Genomic DNA, 9,270 nt, shown 5'->3' on the forward strand with positions numbered 1-9,270 from the left:
GTTGGTACATATAACATGGATTTCAAAGACATAAAGGAATTAAAAAATGAATAGGGCTAGACAAGACCTTAGAATATAAAATATTCAGGCTCAAAAGGAAAACAAAACAGAATATCAAGAAAGCATAGGACTAAAAATAGCTTGCTAGCTGTTCTCCAACAAGCATGGATGTGGACATGGAACTTAAACTGCTGCTTTAACTTAGTTGTATCATTTATAAAGTAAGTCAGTGGGTTCTAAAAATAGATTGTTTCAAAGATTATTGGATCCAGAAGTGGTAGAGCCCTTAAAGCAAAAAAATGTCAGAGACAGAAGGTCCCTCACAATATAGAATGTAAGAGTCAAAAAAGGTTTTCAACAGAGATGTCCAGCCCTCAAAGGAGGCATATAAACATGACTCTCACAAATACTGTCAAAGCCACATTACAATGTAATTGGGAAATTTTTAAAAAATATTAAAAAAGTGTAATAAAACGTAAATAACACTACATTTTGAAAATATCATTATGTGAATTAGTGGACCCATTTCATTTTGAGTTCAACATCACCACTGTAGAATAAGGGTAATTAATGCTGAAAAAGCCCTGGAACATAGAAAAACTGAATGCTAAAGATGAAAAGAATCTGAGACAAGAAAAAATAGAATGTTAGAGCAGGAACATCAGAGCTGGATGGGACCTTTTGCAATAGACTATCAGGCATGCAAAAGACCTAAAGAGTAACTTGTGAAAATTCAGCTACCAGGAGCAAAAGCTGATCCAACTCACAGAACATATTACTGGAAGATATGGGGCTAGAAACTAGGTTTCTTGAGTCCCATTCCAATATCTTTCTCCTATACAATGGTGACTCTGTTTCTCAAATCTTAAAATTTCTACAGAAATCCTATATGCAGACAGGGATATAGAAAATGTCATGTTCAAAATCTCCTTTTTTACCTCAATCTCCAAAATATACATAGTAAGCAACATAATTGAATTTCATATACTTATTAGCTTACTGGAACAATGAAGGACTTTCTCCTCCCCAACTCAAAGTAACAGGTTACAGTTGGCATGGTCTAATGAACAGAGGTCTGGACTTGGAACTGGAAAGACTTGGGGTCAATTCCAGTGAAAAGCCACAGACCTAGTTCATCTATATTTTAGGAAAGCATTTGCAAAGTCTTTCATGCAATTATTATGGACAGCAAGTAGAGATGTGAGCTACATGTTAATACAACGAAATAGTCCACTTTCAGATGTGGTGGGTTCCATATGACTTAAGGTATTGAAGTGGAGGTGACATCACCATTTATGAGAATATTATTGGAGTATTTCTATTCAATTGTGGGTGAACTCCATGGCTGAGGCTACAATACTAGTTTAAGCAAGACTTGAAGGAATTCAGAATAAAACTAGAAGGTGGAGATGAGATGGTAGAAAATGGCATGTGGGACAAGTAGTGAAATGCCCAGAATTAGAGGATGAAGGATCTTCTGTAAGGAACAGCAAAGAGGACAAAGTCATTGGATCACAAAAGGGAGAGTGTAGGGAAGTAAGGCGTAAGAAGACTGGAAATATAAGAGGGGATCATGTTTTGAAGAACTTTGAAAATCAAATAGAATATATTTTATCCTAGTAATAGTAGCATTGCAGTTTTTTTTTAATACAGAATTGTCATGATCATTCTGGCACTTTAGGAAGATCAATTTGATAGGTGAGTGAAGAATGAACTGGAATGAGGACAGACTTGTGGCAGGAAGAGCAATCAACAGCCTAGTGCAATAATCTAGGTGTGAAGTGAAGAGGGCCTGAACCAACATGAGGGCAGTATCACAGGGGAGAAAGAGGAGTATAAGACAGACATCACAGAGTTAAAACTGATAGAATTTGACAAAAAGATTTATATGGGCTGGAGTGGGGTGAGAGTGAGGAATGGTGACTGGAAAGAAGATGGTGCTTTCAACAGTACTAAAGAAGTTTAGAAGAAAAGGAGGTTTAGGCAGAGGAAAGAAGATAATGAGTTCAGTATTGGACATGCTGATTTTTTTTTCCCCAATTTATTTGTTTTTAGTTTTCAACATTCATTTCCACAAAATTTTGAGTTCCAAATTTTCTCCCCATCTCTTCCCCCCCCACTCCAAAACACCCTGCATTCTGATTACCCCTTCCCCCAATCTACTCTCCCTTCTATCACACCTCTCCCTTTTTTTTTTCCCATCTTCTCTCTTTCCTTGTAGGGCAAGATAGATTTTTATACCCCATCACCTGTATTTCTTATTTTCCAGTTTCATGCAAAAACTATTCTCAATATTTGTTCCTAAAATTTTGAGTTCCAACTTCTCTCCCTTCTTCCCTCTCCACCCATCCCCACTGAGAAGGAAAGAAATTCAATATAAGCTATATATGTGTAGTTTTGCTAAAAACGTCTATAATAGTCATGTTGTAAAAGACTACCTATATTTCCCTCCATTCTATCCTGCCCCTCTATTTATTCTATTCTCTTTTTTGACCTTATCCCTCCCCAAAAGTGTTTACTTATAATTACCCACTTCTCTCACTTTCCCTCCCTTCCATCATCCCCCCACACCACACTTATCCCTTTCTCCCCTACTTTCCTGTAGTGCAAGATAAATTTTCATACCAAATTGAGTGAGCATATTATTCCCTCCTTAAGCCAAATGTGATGAGAGTAAGCTTCACTTTTTCCCCTCTCACCTTCCCTTTTCCCCTCCATTGAAAAAGCTTTTTCTTGCCTTTTTTATGAGAGATAATTTGCCGCACTCCATTTCTCCTTTTCTCCTCCCAATATATTCCTCTCTCACCACTTAATTTTATTTATTTAGCTATCATCCCTTCCTATTCAACTCACCCTGTGACTTCTGTGTGTGTGTATATATATATGTGTGTGTATCTATATATACATATATTATATATATATGTGTGTGTGTATATTACACACACACACATATATAACACACACACACACACACACACACACACGCATATATATATATAATCCCTCCAACTACCCAAATACTGAGAAAAGTTTCAAGAGTTACAAATGTCATCTTTCCAGGTAGGAATGTAAACAGTTCAAATTTAGTAAGTCACTTATGATTTCTCTTTCCTGTTTACCTTTTCATGCTTCTCTTTATTCCTGTGTTTGAAAGTCAAATTTTCTATTCAACTCTGGTCTTTTCATCAATAATGTTGGAAAGTCTTCTATTTCCTTGAATGACCATTCTTTCTCTTGAAGTATTATACACGGTTTTGCTGGGTAGGTGATTATTGGTTTTAGTTCTAGTTCTTTTGACTTCTGAAATGTCATATTCCAAGTTCTTTGATCCTTTAATGTAGAAGCTACCAGATCCTGTGTTATCCTTATTGTATTTCCACAGTACTAGAATTGTTTCTTTTTGGCTGCTTGCAATATTTTCTCCTTGACCTGTGAACTCTGAAATTTGGCTACAATATTCCTAAGAGTTTTTCTTTTCCTATCTCTCTCAGGAGGTGATTGGAGAATTGTTTCAATATTTATTTTACCCTCTGGTTTCAGATTATCAGGACAGTTTTCCTTGATAATTTCATGAAAAATGATGTCTAGGCTCTTTTTTGATCATGGCTTTCAGGTAGTCCCATAATTTTTAAATTGTCTCTCCTGGATCTATTTTCCAAGTCAGTCATTTTTTACAATGAGATATTTCACATTATAATTCTGTTTTTTTCAAACTTTTGGTTTTGTTTTGTAATTTCTTGGTTTCTCACAAAGTCATTAGCTTTCGTGTGCTCCATTCTAATTTTTAAAGAACTATTTTCTTCAGTGAGCTTTTGAACCTCCTTTTCCATTTGGCTAACCCTGATCTTTAAAGCAATCTCCTCATTGGCTTTTTGGGCCTCTTTTGCCATTTGAGTTAGTCTATTTTTAAAGGTGTTCATTTCTTGAGCATTTTTTAGGCCTCCTTTAGCATGCTGATGACTTGCTTTTCATGATTTTCTTGCATTGCTCTCATTTCTCTTTCCAGTTTTTCCTCCACCTCTCTTACTTGATTTACAAAATTCTTTTTGAGATCTTCCATTGTCTGAGACCACTACGTGTTTAATTTGGAGGTTTTGCATGCAGAAGGCTTACCTTTCAGATCTTCCTCTGAAGACCCAAATTGTTCCTCCTTATCCAAAAAGATGGAAGAAAATACCTGTTCACCAAGAAAATAACCTTTTATTGTCACATTCTTTTTCACTTTTTTCAGTATTTTCCCAGTCAGTTACATGACTTTTGAGTTCTTTGTCAAGGAGAGGGTATACTCTGGGGACCTGTAAGTTCTCAGTTCCTCCAAGGTGACACAATCAAGGGAGAGGAGTTTATTCCTTTCCTGGCCTGAGCTCTGGTCTGTGAGCAGAATTCCTTCTCCAGAGCCTCCATCAGTTCCACCAGGCCAGCCAGTACTCCTCCTCACCCCAGGGCCCCCATTCAGGGCTAAGATTCAGATCAGCTCCTCCATTCTCCCAGGCACTTTAGGGCAGAGTTTCAACAATGGAAGCTGCTGCTGCTTAGGGCTGGGGCTAGACTGGTGCATTCCCTTCTCACTCAAGTGAAAGAGCTTTCTCAGAAGAAAAGGATATTTAGGCAGAAGGAAGAAGACAATGGATTCAGTATTTGATATGTTGAGTTTAAGGTATCTGGTCTCTGACACTTACTTGCTGTGTGACCCTGGGCAACTCCCTTAATCCTATTTGTCCCAGTTTCTTCGGTTGTAAAATTAACTGGAGAAGGAAATGGCAAACCATGTCAGTATCTCTGCCACAAATACCTTAAATAGGGTCATGAAGAGTCCAACATAATTGAAACAATGAAACAAAAAAGTGGACATCCAGTTCAAGTTGTCCAGTGGGCAGTTGCAGATGGGATACTAGAGATCAAAAGAAAGATTAGGACTGATAAGAAGATTTGAGAATCATCCCAATATCAATAATAATTGAATCCACCTTGTTCCTCTCATCTGTTTCCTAGATTTCCTTCCATAGGTATAAGGTCTAAATATCTAGTGCTACTTGACCATCTATCTCTTTATGTCTTTCATCCTTTTGTATGAGATACACCATAACAAAATCATTTTAACCATGGGTCTCTCCCCACTAAATCTCAGTGATAGAATTTAAAATGTGCATTCTATTACAAGGATTCCTCTTGATCCTCACCTACACTTTGTGCATTTTTACAGACCTCGGAGGTCATGGTCTAGGCTTGACTCTGGGCTCCCTTTTAGCTTATTCTCCCCTGTGAATCACTGGTTCTCTACTGGTCTTATACCTCCTGACCTATGTTTCCTAGTAGCTCTGGGAATAGCTCAAACAGTAGCAATGCAATGCAAAACAATAAAAACAGTAATTACAAGATCTTTATGGAAAAGCAGAAAATCACTTCTCATTTATAATATACATGTGTATGCTTGTCCATATGTGTTCAATTCCTTTGTTTTCTCACTTTTATGATATCTCCTATGCATATATCCTTAAACCACTTAATAATGTCCCATGAGATTGAAATACCTCAACCCAATTTTTAGTCTCAAAAATCGTAACTGTTGCCTAAATCCCAGGATCCCAAAGCTCCTATAGTGATAGCATTGGTGTATATACCAGCGTATCTCTCATTAATCAAATGTTGGCACCCTATTTGGTATTTCTATCAGTCAGCAGCTCTGGTCACTACTACGGCAAAATTTCTTCTTTCAAAGGAAAGAATCACAAGAGACCATTGCTACTACGGTCTTATAATCTCAAATTAAGTGGGTATCTTTTAGTACAGAAACAGCTGAGTACACATGAAATTTGGTGCTCTCTGGTATGCTTAATAATTTTATAAATCTGTTTAAAATAGTATTTTGTTATCAATTGTTATTCAAAGGACAGAGAGGAACCTTTCTTTCTATGCCTCATACCAATAGCTGGTATTGTCTTCAGATACAAATCTTCTCATTCAGTACAAATGAATACAGTATAACATGGCTCTATCGATAAAATACTATCAAGAAACCATGTAAACCACCGCACCTTCATTAAAATAAAATTTTGTGGTCAAAAAGATAGAGATAACTGACCAAATGTTCAATGCCTCTGGTTACTACACTATTTTAAGGATCCATCATCTCATGTAGGTAACACTCCTTCCACTGATGTAGAGTATAATCCTTTGATAGCTTCATTTCCATGGTGTTGTAATTGAAAAACTTCATCCTGTACACAATGCGCTGAGGAAATTCTCTCCACTGGAATAGTCTGGTCCTTAAACACTAGAAACACATTCCATGACCACTGGAGTCATTTTCCACCCCACCTTTTCAGACAGAACCCCAGATTTTGACAAATACAAATAAAAAAAATCAACCAATTATAAACCAAGTCTGAAGGCTCATGCCTTAGTTTATCTAGTATCCAAACTATTTTTTTTATAAAATGTTGTTCTGATTATGACATCTCTGTGGTCAATGAGCTCCATTAACTCCCTATGTTTTCCGATGACTTTTCTCTAGTTTGAAATTCATTCTTTTCACCTCTTGACTTACACACAGAGCAGTCTGATGTGATAAAGAATAGAACCAGTTGTCAGCAATTCTAATTCTCCTTACTAATTCTTCTTGGACTACTTGTAGTTATATCATTCCTGGTCTTTAATTTTATTATTTATAAAATTAAGAGAAAATTATTAAAGAGGTACTTCATAGAGTAGACAAAACAAGGACAAACTTAAGTATCAAGGGTCATTTATTGACTATTTTCAAGTATTTGCTTCTACAAAGGATGCTGTTATGAATTTTGGGGATTTTTGCTTTATTGTCTTTATAGTTCCCTTTGTCTTAGAGTATATCTCTGAGAAGTTTAGTCAAGTACCTTGAACAATTCTGAAATGAAAATACATGCACTTGGACCACTTCACAGCTCTGCCAAAAGGACGTAACCATGCCTATCTTCCCACAGGACCTCCAATGCTGAGCATTCTTATCCTTTGTCATCTTTTCAGTTTTCAAAGCGTGAAGTGGAAACTAAGAATTCTTTTCATTCTCATTTCTATTATTATCAGTAATTTGGAGAATTATTTCATGTGGGTATTTATAATTTATCCTTTTAAAAAATGTTTATCCCTTTTCCTCTTATCAGTGGTTATTGGGGGCATCCTTTTGTGATTCCCTGGATATTTTTCATTGTAGTATATTAGCTGTGATATTTTCTTCATTACACATATTTTTCCACTCTCCTTCAGGTCTTTTAGCTCCATCATCCCTGATTCTAACAGAAAAATTTTCAAATCAACTTTGAATGGGTGGTTTTAAATTTTTTTTTCATTCTTTCCACATGTTTTTTTTCCAACAGACCCATGGAAGGGGAAAATCATTCAAGGGTCTCTGACTTCATCCTTCTGGGACTTTCAGACCAGCCAGAGCAGGAAAGGGTTCTGTTCCTTGTGTTTCTGCTTATGTATCTGATCTCAGGACTGGGGAATTTGCTCATCATAGGAAAGACTCACGTCTCCATACCCCCATGTACTTCTTCCTTAGCAATTTGTCCCTTGTCGATATCTCCTTTACTTCCACCACCATCCCCAAGATGCTGATTAATTATATATTTGGGAACAAATCAATTCGTTATATCAGCTGCTTGGCACAAGTCTTCTTTTTCATTTGGTTTGTAGTATTAGATAGCATGCTCCTTGTCTCCATGGCTTATGACCGCTACATGGCTATCTGTGCCCCATTGCACTATAACATGGTCTTAACCCCAAAGGTGTGTGTCCTTCTAGCAGCAGTGTGCTGGTTTTGGTCTTCTGCTAATGCCCTTACACATACTAGTCTGCTGACCCAACTCTCATTCTGTAGTCACATTGAAATCCATCATTTCTTCTGTGACCTCAATGTGGTGATAAAATTGGCCTGCTCAGATACCTTCATCAATAACTTGATGATCTACACATTGGGAGGATTGACAGCTATTGTTCCATTCATTGGTATTCTGATCTCCTACATTCACATTTTTGGGGCTGTGCTGAGGATCCCATCAGCTCAAGGGAAATGGAAAGTTTTCTCTACCTGTGGCTCTCACATCATTGTGGTTTGTCTCTTCTATGGGACAATCATTGGAGTGTACTTTACCCCAACATCTACCCACACAGTCCAACAGGACACAGCATCAGCTGTGATGTACACTGTGGTCACCCCCATGCTGAACCCCTTCATCTACAGCCTAAGGAACAATGATATGAAAGGAGCCCTGAGGATGCTCTTCACCAGGAACTCAGGCCTCTCTTTGTGACTCTGAGACATCCTCCTGGGCTTTCTCACATTGCAATTTTACTCCTTTGACAAAAGGTTCTCAATGACAAAAATGACATTTTACAGAGTATATTGTGCACAGTAGTCATTATATAAATGTTTATTGTTGTTGTTGTTTGTCATAATATCCATGTGAGGTTTATATACACAGGTGGGAGAGACAGTATCTAGATTTTGGATAAAAAGGTACTTGACATTTTGAAGTCACCACGAAGGAAAATAGAATTGGAGAGAGACTTCCTTGTAAAATGTAAGGGAATATTGTTGCTGCTTGGCCTTTGAATTTGAAGAAAACCAACGACATCAGGGGTGATGTCTTAACTTCTTCATGAACTGGATTTAAGTGAAGAAATGTTGCACATGCGTCAGCCTCACTCTCTCCTCCAGAGTCATTGAAGTCCAGAGACAAGACAAAAATCGAGATGACTGCTGATGGCGCAGAATGCAGTGAATGATTTTGGTGTCTTCAATATCTAATTCCTGCTTCAGCTGCCTTCATTGCCGTTGGAACAAGTTGTTCTCCTGCTCTCATTTCACCAAGGGAAGTCTTCACATGCTTGGGGTAGACATGCCCCTAACTCAATGACAGGCTTCAGACTTGTTGGTTCCCCTCTGCTATGATGGTTTACCAGGGTGTGGCTGCTGTGCCTCCTACAGCTTCTTGGAACCACAGCTGAGAAATTGGTGCCAAGTGGAGACCAAAAGTAGATGAGTAGCCCTGAAAAGGGCTCAGTGAACCCTCACACAAGAGGGGCTAGTACTCCTACATACAGCACATCCTTATAAGGGAATAATCTTTCTGCTAGACCCCTGAGGGAAATCTTTTGTATGAGGCCTGGGAAGGGAGGAATTCCAGAACAAGAAATGAAGCATTCAATGGCAAGAGATTCATTGCAAGCCATGATACAGCCTACCAGGAATTCTAGAAAGAAAGGAATTATAATCCCCTGGAAAGGGGAAAT

General features: G+C 37.8%; 1 pseudogene; it reads left to right on the top strand.

The window, feature by feature from the left end:
• The first annotated feature begins 7,356 nt into the window (after positions 1-7,356).
• On the top strand, positions 7,357-8,288 carry LOC140498143 (olfactory receptor 1f45-like; annotated as a pseudogene).
• Positions 8,289-9,270: the final 982 nt, after the last annotated feature.

This window comes from Notamacropus eugenii, chromosome 4 (assembly GCF_028372415.1).
Source record: "Notamacropus eugenii isolate mMacEug1 chromosome 4, mMacEug1.pri_v2, whole genome shotgun sequence".
Lineage (NCBI taxonomy): Eukaryota > Metazoa > Chordata > Mammalia > Diprotodontia > Macropodidae > Notamacropus > Notamacropus eugenii.